The sequence below is a fragment of the Jaculus jaculus genome, chromosome 1 (assembly GCF_020740685.1).
Source record: "Jaculus jaculus isolate mJacJac1 chromosome 1, mJacJac1.mat.Y.cur, whole genome shotgun sequence".
Classification (NCBI taxonomy): Eukaryota; Metazoa; Chordata; class Mammalia; order Rodentia; family Dipodidae; genus Jaculus; species Jaculus jaculus.
Window position 1 is genome coordinate 48,759,643 of NC_059102.1, and position 13,135 is coordinate 48,772,777.

General features: G+C 41.3%; 1 protein-coding gene across 10 annotated transcripts in view; it reads left to right on the top strand.

Moving 5' to 3' along the window:
* Sgms1 (sphingomyelin synthase 1) overlaps positions 1-13,135 on the top strand; it is a 296,894-nt gene that overhangs the window by 134,952 nt on the left and 148,807 nt on the right. For 6 of the 10 annotated variants that reach the window (XM_045154617.1, XM_045154610.1, XM_045154614.1 and 3 more), the window contains exon 3: positions 4,352-4,473. The exons of the other annotated variants lie outside the window; for them this stretch is intronic. The gene's annotated coding sequence lies outside the window, so the exon portion shown is untranslated. The remainder of the gene's footprint in view (positions 1-4,351; positions 4,474-13,135) is intronic. 10 annotated transcript variants of the gene reach the window in all.

Below are 13,135 nucleotides of genomic sequence, written 5' to 3' on the forward strand. Positions count from 1 at the left end.
ATCTCTAGGCCAGAGGCCTGATGGGAACCTTGTAGGTAGGTTGGGGGTGACACACCCTGGTTTCAGATATTTTGCATGGTGGGTTCCACACGTGCTGTATATATTTGTTAATGAGCAGTCAGTCTTTACACGGGATGTATAGTCACTGTTTACATAGGCTATCTGCCTCAGAATATGTCCTCCTCTCCCTTCTTCCTCCCTCCCCTCCCCTCTCTTCTCCGTCCCCTTCTCCCCTCCCTTCCCCTCCCCTCCCCTCCCCCCTTCTCCTCTCCTCCCCTCCCAGGGGTAACATGCCCCTATGCTTCCCAGTACAGAGAAGACAGAGCTACAGGGCAGCCTAGTACCTGTAAGGAACTTGGCTGCTCTACTGTCTTTCCTCCCCTTGGCACAACTTCTCTGCTACGTGAATGGCAACACGGTCTGCATGCTGCCAGCCCCGTCCATGCAGCATGGGAGTGGCGGGATGTGCTAGTGGTGCGCAGCCGAGACACATGTGAGGACAGGGCGCGGCTCCCCTGTCTGCGGAGACACATGTGAGGACAGGGCGCGGCTCCCCTGTCTGCGGAGACACATGTGAGGACCGGGCGCGGGGCTCCCCTGTCTGCCGAGGACTGGGGCCCAGGGAGCCCTGCCTTACTCCAAGCCACTTAGGACAGCGTGTCCTTAACCAGCTGTTCTGGAAGAACAGCATTCTGTTGTTTTCACAACAATTAGCCTGATAGCAGCTTTCTTCTGTGGCCCAGGCAGTAACTGGCCATTGTCCTCTCGTGGCAATGGAAGGGGAACATGTAAAATTTTACTCCAGGGCCGATGTTTCCATACATGTTACAGAAGGAGCCCAGCTCATGGTTCCTGTTTCTAGCATGGCAGTGCCTGTGCCAGGTGGAGCCAGGTCAGCCTGGCTTCGCATGATTCTGTGAAGATTTCGTGTTCACTCAAGAAGCTTTGTTCCTTTGGGTCTTGGTTTCATACTGATACTACGTGACTACGCTTCAGACCCGACTTCACTGCATCTGTCTTGTTAGCATTATCGTGAGGTTAATTTGGTGTATACTGAGAACTCTCTTTCGGTGTTAGGCTCATTCCTGACCTGTGACAACAATCAGCCCACTTCTGGGGACCGCTGTGAGGCTGAAGAGCTGGAGTGCATGCATGCAGTGGCATGATGAAGTCCCATGTAGAAAAAACCGGAGAGGTCTTGAGTATCCCTGTGAGCTCAGTTGAAGAAAGGCTGAAAGAGGTGTGACCCCTCTTCCCTACCCCTGTCCCATAGTATCCTTCTGTTTAAAGTAGAGAAATCTGAAATTCTTAGATTGTTTATGAACAACTGGTTAAGCAAATGTGAAGTGTGAGCAGGTATTTGTTACTCTGCCATCTCTGAGAGGCTCAACTTTTCCCATAGAATGAGGAAGGGATGAGATGAGCTTGACCATTGCTGCTTCTGCCATGGAGACGGATGGAAAGAACGGGGCGCTTTGTGGGCCAACTCTCATGTCCTTCGGGGCCCAGCATAGAATGAGCCCAGGCTTGCAGCTTTTTTAACATCCCTTGCCATTTTGTTTTGCTTTTGTTCTTTCCTATTTGTAAATCTTTGTGCTTGGAGAGCTGGAGGCAAAATATTAAGTTATCTTTGTACAGACAGAAGAAAGGATTATCAAGGTAGGAGATCTTGATCAGGCCTATCTAGAGATTCGAGGAAGGAGTTCATTTGTGAAGGATGGACCAGGGCTTGGCCTGTGTGGAGCCAGAGTGTACCTGAGACATTTCTAAATTGCAAATATTTTCTGAACCTGTGGTTAACCATCCATGAAGCAATACCTCTGCTCAAAGGAGCAAGTAAGAAATCAACTTCTTCAAAGTACACATACAACAAGATGGCCAGTTTTGTTAAATACTCATACTTAAAACTGTAATTGTTTATGTAATTTTATCTAATTATCTGGAAAGTAACCTAAAGATTTTTGTTCCCAGAGGTTTTAATGACAACACACATTTTACCATATCACTACATTTTCTAACTTTGTTGAAAGTGAGGCATTTGTGTCACATTTTCTGGAACCTTCTGCAACACCAAACAGGACAGAATACCTTATAAGGGACGTAAAAATGATATATTGGAATGAGTTAGTGTCACTTAGTAGTTTGATGTAGGTGTGATGCCTCATTGCTTGCCCTGTGGGCGTTCATATCCTGTCCATATTCATGACGTTTATTTACAAGCTGTTTTTTCTCAAGAATTGCTTGTTAATTTTTCTTAGTCTTTATATGAATCATATAGAATTATCTCTACAAACCTATTTCCTTAATTAACTCACAGAAGAGGAAAAAATCTAACATATTTCACTAACTGCCCAATATAATTAAACATGTAACAAAATATTTTTGTGTATATAAACACAAATTTTGTATAAAGTTCATGAAATAAAGTAAATAATTGCCTCAGTAATTGCAAGTCTCTTTTTCATTTGTTGTTATGGTTTACTTTAGGAACTCATTCCCACCCTTGTCCCCTTCCTAAGCTGTGAAGGGCTTCCCAGGAGAAGTGCTGAGAACGGACAACAGAAGGAAGGAGCTACTCCAAGTGGGTTGAGAGCCTGAGTAAGGAGCTAACACAGGGCGCCTTTGGAGGAAGGGCAGCTGCCATTGCCAGTGCGTAAACAGCAAGAGAAGATATAAGAGACAGGCACAGAGGAGACTGGTTGCAACATGAAGGCCTTGGATGTTCTTAGAGGACTTGAGATTTGCTTTTTGAGTTTTAAGCTGAAAGTGACATGGGACAATTTCTGCCTTACAAAGAGCACTTTTGCACTGTTTTGGTTCATGGACAGAGGGCCACATAGCTGTTGATCCCACTTCTCCCCTTAGCCACATGCCCCTGCATTTGGAAGCCCTGCATGTTTACTTGCTCATTGTCTGCCTTTCCTACCTGGGTGTGGACTCTGGCTGGCAAAGATTTTTGTCTCTCCACGGCCATGTCTCCAGTGCCAAGTAATAGGTACTCAGCAAATATTTAGTAGCCAAACAAATGAATAGGTCCATTTCTGACATCAAAATGAGTCGTTGTTCTCCCTACAAATGCAGTTGTATGCTTGTTTGGAAAAAAAAAAAAAAAAACTTAATGGGGAAAATAACATCCTAAACAGGGATCAAAATTAACATTACCACTAAGGGATGGCATGCATCAGGTGCCTCCAGATTCCAGGCTCTTGCTTTGTACTCCAGCTAAGGGTGAGTCTATTGTTATGTAGCACACTGAAGCAGACAGAAGTCCTCCTCCCTAAGACAATTGGCAGACGTTCTTCAAACATGTCAGTTCTGTGAGGAGCAAGAGCTGAAGAGCTGTGTCAGTTTAAAGAATATGGAGGAGACTTGGCAGCAAGTGGACCTGTGCAGCATCCCTCATTGGGAAGGGACACTCATTGTAAAGGACACTAAGACACCTGGTGAAATTAGAATGGGAGAGGCTGAGTCGAGGTCTCAGTGGCTGAAGTTTGTGCTCCATAAGCATAAGGACCTGAGTTGGAGTCCTAAGAACTCATGTAAAAGCAGGGCATAATGGTGCATACCTGTAATCTCAGCCCTGGGAGAGTAGACCAGAGGAGCCTAGGGCTCTGGCTAAGCTTGTTTAGCCAAATCAGTGAACTCCAGGTTCAGCGTGTGCAGCGGCCACCTTCTCATTTCTGGAATAAAACACTCGACCTGAAGCAGCTTATAAAAGGAAAGGGTTTATTTCAGTTTATAATTTCAAGGGAAAGTTTTATCATGGTGGAGAAATCATGACAGACATGAGCAGGAAGCCTAGGTCATAGCTGCATATCAGCAGGAAGAATGTATACTGCGCTGTTACCCCAAAGCACTCCTTCCTCTGCCAGTGACAAGCTTCCTCTAATAAGATTCTATCTCCCAAGGGCCCCCCAACTTCCCTAAATTTCCATTAGCTAGAGGCCAGTTATTCAAAACACATGAGCCTATTGGGGCATTTCATTCAAACTATCACAATGAGACCCTCTCCCAAAAACAATGTGGTGGAAGAGTGATTGAAGAAGATACCTACCTGACACAGATCTGTCTTCTATGTGCACATATAAACGTGCATATACATATCACACACACACACACACACACACACACACACACACACACACACACAACCTTAGAATCTGAGGGGGGTGGTGAGATGGTGGTTCAGAGGCACAATGTCTGCTATAGCTGCTCTGAGTAAATTGTCAGGGTGTATGAGCCTTGTCGTCTTGGATATCTTGAGCCATGTTTCCAGACAGAGAAGCAGTTGAAAAATTTGGGGGCAAAATTGTCACTGTGAGACTTAAGATCTGGCTTCCTTTCCCTCCAGGAGCTGCAGCCTCATTCCTTATCAGAGGCTCTTGTGTGGAGCTGGAGAGGCTCTTCAACTGTTAGGTCATGCCAAGTCAATCGTAGCTGCACAGAAGGATACTCTGAGGCGGCCTCTGGGAGGTGAGTTCAGATTCCACAAAACCACTGGCTGGGGTGAGAGGGGGTCAGGCAGTGATGGAGAAGGTACCATACCCTGTTGGTTAGCATCACCTTCTGTGGGCTTCCTCTCACAGGTCCATTTACATTGGAGCCTCAGATGGTCTAAAGGAGGAATGCAGTGCCAAATGTTGAGACTATGCAGTTTCGGGACAAAATACAGTGTTTCTGCTTTTGGGATTGAGGCTGACTAACTTCAGAGTTTGTCTTGCAGGGCGAGCTTTGTTGTCTGTATGGGACCTTGGCAAGTTCCCTCCAGCTGGCCCTGTAGTCACTGTGACCCAGAAATGACAGCTGTAGAACGTGGCCCTGAGTTTTCTGAGGACTGACTGACTAAAGGGTTCTTGGAAAATTCATCTGAGATCCCCATTACATTTTGAACCACCAGAAAAGCATTTAAAATTGTACCTTAAGTATGGAAATTGGAAAGCAATTTTAAAGCATTTTAAAATGACCAATTATTAAAGCATTAGGATTCCTGATCAAATCCAAACTAATAAACTTAAATTAATGCCATTATTAGGGAACTTGATATTGGGAGTCATTGCTTTGAGTGGTTACAATGAAGAGATTAGTCTGGGCTTGCTAGTGAATGTGGAAAGATAGCTAAAGACCTGAGCCAGTAGTTAGGATGAAGGTCTTGGAGTATTATTTTACCATTAATATTTCTTAGCACAATATGTCAATAATGTGCCCAAGCTATAAAGAACAATTTAAGGTGGTTGTAGAATTGATGGGATCCTGTCAGAGGCTTGGGCAGATTAGAGAGTTAGGGGGCGTCCAGAGCACTGCACACAAGGGTCTTTTGCAGGACTTTACTAGCTGCGTTTTCGTGTAGCTCCTGTTTTCAAACCTCCTTTCATTTACCTGACTTGTTGTGTACGTGTGAACTATCCATTCAGATTTTATAGTGCTTCAGCTTCCCAAGTAGTCCATATTCTGCGGTGACTTGTGAGTAAGTTTCTAGAAAAGGAACTAACAACAGTTATTCAGTGGGAGTTTGGGTTTGAGACCTTTTACCCAAATTATCTGAGTTTATTGAGAAGCCAATCAAAACCACAAGGAAAAGATGATTAAACTATAGTGTTCAGTTGACATCATTGCCCCCACATACTGTATAACTTTAGCCTGAAACAAAGGTTTAAAAACAGTTATTTGGCATTAGCTTTTAAATTAGCTAACTAAGAAAATAGGGGAAAGCAGTTATCTCAGTGTCCTCTACCATCAGCATATAACTAGATTAGAATAATTCAGGATACAAATTCTTGTTCTCACTTTCTCAGGCTGCGAGAAAAGGTGTAATTTTGTGCTGTGCTGTTACTGCATATTTCCTGACACCCTACTTCAGAAAAGAGTTTGTTTATATACTTATGTTATTTAAAAATCCATTATATTTAGGTCGCTGATCCATTTGGAGTTGATTTTTGTGCAGGGTGAGAGAAAAGGGTCCAGTTTCATTCTTCTACATGTGGGCTATCCAGTTTTTCAAGTGCTTGATTGAAAATGCTGATTTTACTCCCGTGTGCATTTGTCAAAAATCAGGTAACTCTAATTAGAGGAACTTAGACCTGGATCTTCTATTCTAATGTATTGATCAACATGTCTATTTTTGTGCCAGTGCCAGGCTGTTTTTATTACTTTATAGTATGTCTTGGCATCAGGTGTGGTGAAGCCACCAGAGGCATTCTTTTTCCTAGGATGCTTTTGACTATCTGAGGCTTTTTGTGATTTCATATGAATTTTGAGACTTTTTTTTCTAATTCTATAAAGAATGCTGCTGAAACTTTGATTAGAATTGCATTGAGTCTGTATATTGCTTTTGGTAAGATGGCTGTTTTCATGATATTAATTCTTCTGATCCATGAGCATGGGAGGTCATTCCATTTTCTCAGATCTTCTTCCGTTTCTTTCTTCAGAGTTTTTATGTTTTCGTTGTATAGGTCTTTTACTTCTTTGGTTAGGGATATTCTAAGGTATTTATTTATTTTTTGGTGGCTATTGTAAACAGCGTTGCTTTGTAGATTTCCTTTTCTCTATGTTTGTCATTTGTATATACACAGGCTACTGGTTTTGTGTTTGTTTTATATCCTGCCATTTTGCTGAAAGAATTGATCACTTCTAGGAGTTTTTTTTTTTGTGGAGTCTTTCTACTCTCTTATATAAGGAATCATGCCATCTGTAAATAGGACTAGTTTGACTTCCTTTCCAATTTGTACCCCTACTGTCCCCTGCCTCCCTGACTCACTCCCTCCTTCCCTCCCTCCCTCCTTCCCTTCCTCCTTTCACCTTATTGCTTGAGGTAAGGCTTCACATGCTATGTTGAAAAGCAGTTGCTAGAGTTGGCACTCCTGTCTTGTGCCCAACCTTAATAGGAAAGGTTCGATTTTTTTCTCATTTAGAATGATAAGGGCCATAGGTCTGGTGTATATATAGGACTTATTATGTTGAGATATGATCACTTCATCCCTGTTCTCTTTAGTGTTTTATTCATGAAGGAATGTTGTATTTTAAAAATTATTTTATTTATTTGCATGCAGAGATTCAGAGGAGAGAGAGGGAAGGAAGAGGGGAAATGGGGGGCAGAGAGAAAATGAGAATATAAATGAATGGGTATACCAGAGCTTCCAACCACTGTAAGTGAATTCTAGATGCAGGCACCCCTTTGTACATCTGCCTTTATTTGGGTTCTGAGGAACCAAACCCATATTTGTTAGTTTTCAACATCTTTCTAAAGTTTCATCTTAACGGGAAGTATGATAATATTTAAAAAACTGGTCCTGGATTTTATTGTTACTGTTTTTGGGCTTAGATGTTTCAACTTTTAATATTTTATTAATTTATTTACTTATTTTGAGAGAGAAAGGGGCAGATATAGAGAGAAGGGTTGCACCAGGGCCTCCAGCCACTACAAATGAACTCCAGATGCATGTGCTACCTTGTGCATTGGGCTTATGTGGGTATTGGGGAATTGAACCTGGGTCCTTTGGCTTTGTAGGCAAGCACCTTAACCACTAAGCAATCTCTCCAACCCCAGTATTTCAGCTTTTAACCTGAATTTGAAGCCTGAGTTTTGTTATTTATTCCTTCATACTATTAAATATATCACAGGACACAACTGGAAACCTCTGCATTGTACTTGTGTCTCATCAGTGACTGCTGTTTGTGTGTGTGTGCGTGCGTGTGTAACACCAGCTCCCCAATGTTTTGAAAGACAGTTTGCTAAAATGTCAGTATTACCAATGGATCAACTTTGCTGTTACACTGATTGTTCTGTCAGAAACAAAATATAAGATGGAAGCCATTTTTGAAAATGTCTGTTGAGGCTCTCAACATGGTTAGAAGAGACCATGGAGTGGGTGTGCCCATTGGCAATTAGGCCTACACTGGTATTAATGTTACCTACGTATGAAGGCACTTCTCATCAAATCTCTGAAGCTTTTTACATGAGTTTTAAGGACGAGGACACTGGAAAGGTTCAGGGAACACACAAAGGTCTGTAGGAGTTAGGCCAGAGCACCAAGATTTGCTCCAAAGCCCACACTGTGCCGTCACACATTTGTCTCCATGAGACCTCTTTACTTTAGATCGGTAACTTTATTGCTGCTTTACCTTGGAGGAGCTTGAGGTTTAAAATTAATCACTTAATCATATATCAATCAAGGTCACTCAGCTAGTGAGAAACCATATGGTGTGTCATTCATTGTTCCTCTCAGGTGTTATTTGTGGCAGGCATCCCATGTGAGCTTGTCCCACACATTTCCGGGTCACTAGCTTCCTTGGACCCCACCCATAAATACTAGTTGGGACACCAATGACTGTGCCATCTAGGAATGCCCCTCATAGTTCTATTAGGTATAATACTTACATTTGTTAATTTATACATAAATAATGACCTAAAATGTGTTAAATTGAGATAAGCTATAAAATATATATTTAAAAAAATATGTAAAGAAAATAAAAAACCTTTTCTTACTATGTTATACTGTATTACCTTCCATAGTAATTTTTTCATCAGCAGTAATCAAGCCTTACTCTTGCCCATAATTTAGAGTAGTTAGAAAGAATTGTAATTGCAAGTGATTTTAATCCAGAATCACAGACACAAAAGAGAAAGTGTTAGCTTGTCCCTGAGTTGCACACACAGTCATTTTACTCCAAGGCTCAAGGGAGAAAAATGGCATTCTCAAAATAAAATAAAATTTTTTGCCCAGCTCATATTTCTGAACACAGTGCTGGAGCTAGTTTTCCTACTACCTGGTTGTATTTGAGCTGTGTTTATTTTCTACTGAGTGATTTTGACCTTCCAAAGAAGACAGTTGGAGGGGTTGATATAATTGAGTTGAAACAGTACACTGAAAATTCAGAACAAGGTCAGCCTATTTTTTGGAAAAGGTATTTGAAACATCATCTTTTCCTTAAGCAGGTTTATAAGAGTGACAAAACTGGTTACCTACAAGAGACTCACCTTTTTCCTCCTAGCAGATACTTGGGAATCAGGCTTCAGTAATATTTATAGTCTAATCCTATAGGTTCCCATGGAAGGAAAGAATTCACATAAGAACCTGCACCTGTGGCAGAGAATTTGTTGATGTTTTGTGTGGAAACATTAACTGTTGGTTCTGTGGACGAATTTGTGAAAGTTTTGCCTGTTGTTTATAGCGTTGGTGTTTCTGTGTCTTTTCTGTATTTTCAGGGAAAGATAATTTTAAAATATTACTTGCTCAGATTATATCCATGTAGGTAACCTTACAACTTTCATGGCCACTTTTTAGGAACAAGGTTAGAGCTTACTTCTGATAAACATATCTCTTTGTGAAACAGTATCAGGTCCATTTGTTTAATAGAGTACACATAGACTATCAAATATTTTAGGACCTATTTAACAAAAGACATTGAGTCATTATTCAGGGAACATTACCAAATGATGTTATCTTTTCAAAAATATCTCTAATCTCATGGATTTGTTGTGGCCTCGAATTTGGGTCATAGTTAATCATTTTAGCCACAGAGCTGAAGGATCTGTGACCAATACAGAAATGTTTTTTGGTGAGTGATGGGGGAGAATTACTGAAACAAAGCTCCTCCCCATGCCATGTGCAGATGGGGAGGTGAAGAAAGTTATACATGTTTTGCTGAATATGGGGACAAGTGTAGGACGGGTGTTGACACCAACCTTTCTTTGGTGATTCTGAAATAATAGAGTTTGTTTTTGAAATCATTTAAGCTGAAATAATAGGAAAATCATTCTCCTAAAGTAGAAAATGGGAATGTGCTTGGGAAAACTTGGGTTGAATTATTAACTCACTTAATAGACAAACTAAATTCATTTGGATCCATTTTATATCTCCTAGTTTAATGAAGGGCAGATTATTCTTTCAAAGCCTTATGTTTGGAAATTTCTTTTTTTTCCCCTATGTGTGTGTTTGTGTGTGTGTGTGTGTGAAAGGTTTTCTTGCGCATGTATTTGTGGTGGTAATTGTCTATAGTTGCCAAAGGTTGATGTGGGGTGTCTTCCTCAATTGCTTTTAATCTTTTCAAAATACTTTTTATTTATTTATTTGCAAGCAGAAAGAAATACAGAGAAGAGACAGACAAAGAGAAGGGCCATGCACCACTGTAAACAAACTCCAGATGCTTGTGCCACCTTGTGCATTTGTGCATCTGGTTTACATGGGTCCTGGAGAACCAAACCTGGGTCCTTCAGCTTTGCAGTCAACCACCTGAACTACTGAGCCATCTCTACAGTCCCCCCCCCCCCTTTTTTTAGCAGTGTCTCTCACTGAATTTGGAGCCAAGTAGTTCTGCTAGATTAGCTGGCCAGCAAGCCTGGGGTTCCCCTCCCTGCCTTCCCAGCACTGGGATTTCAGGCCTGCACTGCTCTCCCAACTTCTGCATTGGAGTGAGGTTTCCAGACTCAGGCCCTCTTGCTTGCACAGCAAGCATTTCAGCAGCCAGTCCTTCTCTCTAGTCCTTGGGCTTTTTTTTTTTTTTTTTTTTTTTTTTTAGAACAGATTTATTGCATCTTTTGGAATCAGGCATTTGGATTGGTACATACGTCACCTGTTCCCACAGCTGTGAGTATACAGCAGTGTGTATTTGTATTTGTAGGTTCTCAGAGATTGATCCCAGGGTCTCATACATGCTAAACTATGTCACTGAGCTATAACCCCATGCCCTTAATTTTAAAATATTTTCAAATCTTCTTGTACTAATTGTTTGCATAAAAGTATTTTTTTCAGTTGGAGAGATTGCTCAGTGATTAAAGGCACTTGCTTGCAAAGCCTGACTGCCCAGGTTCTATTCCCACTACCCACATAATGCTAGATGCACAAAGTGGCACATGCATTTGGAGTTCATTTGCAGTGGCAAAAGGCCCTGGTGTGCACATTCTTTCTCTCTCTCCCTTTGCACATAAATAAAAACAAAACATGCAAAAATATTTTTATTTATTTGTAAGCAGAGGGGAGGGGAATAAAGACAGAATGAATATGAATATGATAATACCAGGGCCTCTGGCTGCTCCAAGCTAACTCTAGCTGCATGAACCACTTTATGTATCTGGTTTTATGTGGTTACTGGGGGAATTGAATCTGGGCCAGCAGGTTTTGCAAGCAAGAGCTTTAATTGCTGAGCTATCTCCCTAGCCCAGTCACTTGTATTTAATAGCATTGATTCATGAAGACCATGTCAAATTGGATTTTAGAGTTATTTTGGAAATCAGGAAACATGCCAGAAGTATGTTTGAAGAGATGAGGAATTGTTTAGGCCCCCTAAAAGAACATGTAATATATAAATTTTGTTGTGACCCAACTATGTTTCAAAAGAAGGATGTAAAGGTAGGGCCACAACATGTAGAAGAATCCAGTGAATGAAGAACCTAGAAATCATATCCATATGTTGTGATAAGATGAAACAAGTCCTAAGGTTGTAAAATAAAGAAGTTGTATGAGACATACAAGCATATAAAAAATAAAAGACATAAATGATAAGTATGTGATCTGGCAAACAAAAATTAATCAGACATTGATGTAATGGAGAATGGCAGTCATAGGTCACGGGACTTAAGAGACACAGCATTGAATTAAAGGTGCTTTACTATGGTAAATATTTTACAAAGACTGGGAAGCAGTCTTTCAGACAGGCTAAGATTATTTGTAATTTTTTTCCCCCATGAGCATTTTTATTTTCTAAATAGTCTTCAAAGAACTTTTATTTTTGTAGATAGGAAAAAGGAAAAAAGTGAGCCGGGTGTGATGGTGTATACTTTTAATCCCAGCCCTCAGGTGGAGGCAGAGGTAGGAGGATCACTGTGAGATTGAGGCCACTCAAAGACAACATAGTGAATCCCAGGTCAGCTTGGACTAGAAGAGACTCTAACTCCCAAACCAACACACATACATACTCTTTCTCTCTCTCTTCAAAAAGATTTTTACTTACTAAAAGTAAAAGTAAATTCAATCAGAAAATTAATGAGACAGCCATGTTTCCAATATATTATAATTTACCTATACCAGAGGAGTTTTGTTTTAACCTGGGTTGACTAATGCTTTGTGGCCCATGATTGTTGCTGCTTTAATCTTGCAGATGTAAAGCAGTAAATGAGTGGGTGAATGATGTTGGGGCTGGGGGTGTAGCTCAGAGGCAGTGTGCTTGCCCAGCACACATAGGCCCTGGGTTCAATCTTAGCCCCTCTTGCCAGTTCTTCATGGCCTCATACTGTACTCTCTAGTGAGGTCTTCTTTGTCCTTGATTAAGGCCGGTCAGGGTGGAAACTATCTTTTCCCCAAGACATGCACCAGACTTGGGGTAGGGGGACAAAAGCCTCATTAAATGAATCATTTTCTGAAGGACATTAGCTTCTTTGTAGTTAAGAGAAATAGAGATTCATGGTGTCTGTTAGAGAAGGTGCTGAGAAATTCTGGAGCAAAGAAACCACAGTAATTTTTGTCAAGGAATATGGATTATGACTGACAATTAGAGAACCAGGGATGGAGGAAGATGCAGGGAGGGTGGAGACCTGGGCCCTCAGTGATCCAGGTAGTTTCTGTGCAGGTTTAAGAGAACCAGGAAGCCCTTACTTCCCCAAACCTAAGCATAAGCAACAGAAACAATTTTACATATGCTTGAAGTGCAAAGTTTCTGATTAAATAGATTCTTGTAGCCTGGAAAAGTTATATTTAAATTACATTTAAAATTTATTTATTTATTTATTTGAGAGCAACAGACAGACAGCAGACAGACAGACAGACAGAGGGAGAATGGGTACACCAGGGTTTCCATACACTGCAAACAAACTCCAGATGCATTTGCCCGCCTCATGCATCCGGCTAACGTGGGTCCTGGGGAATCAAGCCTCGAACCAGGGTCCTTAGCCTTCATAGGCAAATGCTTAACTGCTAAGCTATCTCTCCAGCCTTGTTTCTGTTTTTTTTGAGGTAGGTCTCTCTTTAGCCCAGGCTGACCTGGAGTTCACTCTGTAGTCTCAGGGTGGCCTCAAGCTCACAGTGATCTTCCTAACTCTGTGTCCCAATTGCTGGGATTAAAGGTGTGTACTACCGTGCCATGTTGTGACTATGTTTTAATGGGGGAGGAGAACACAATCAAATTGTGAGGAATTTTATCTATA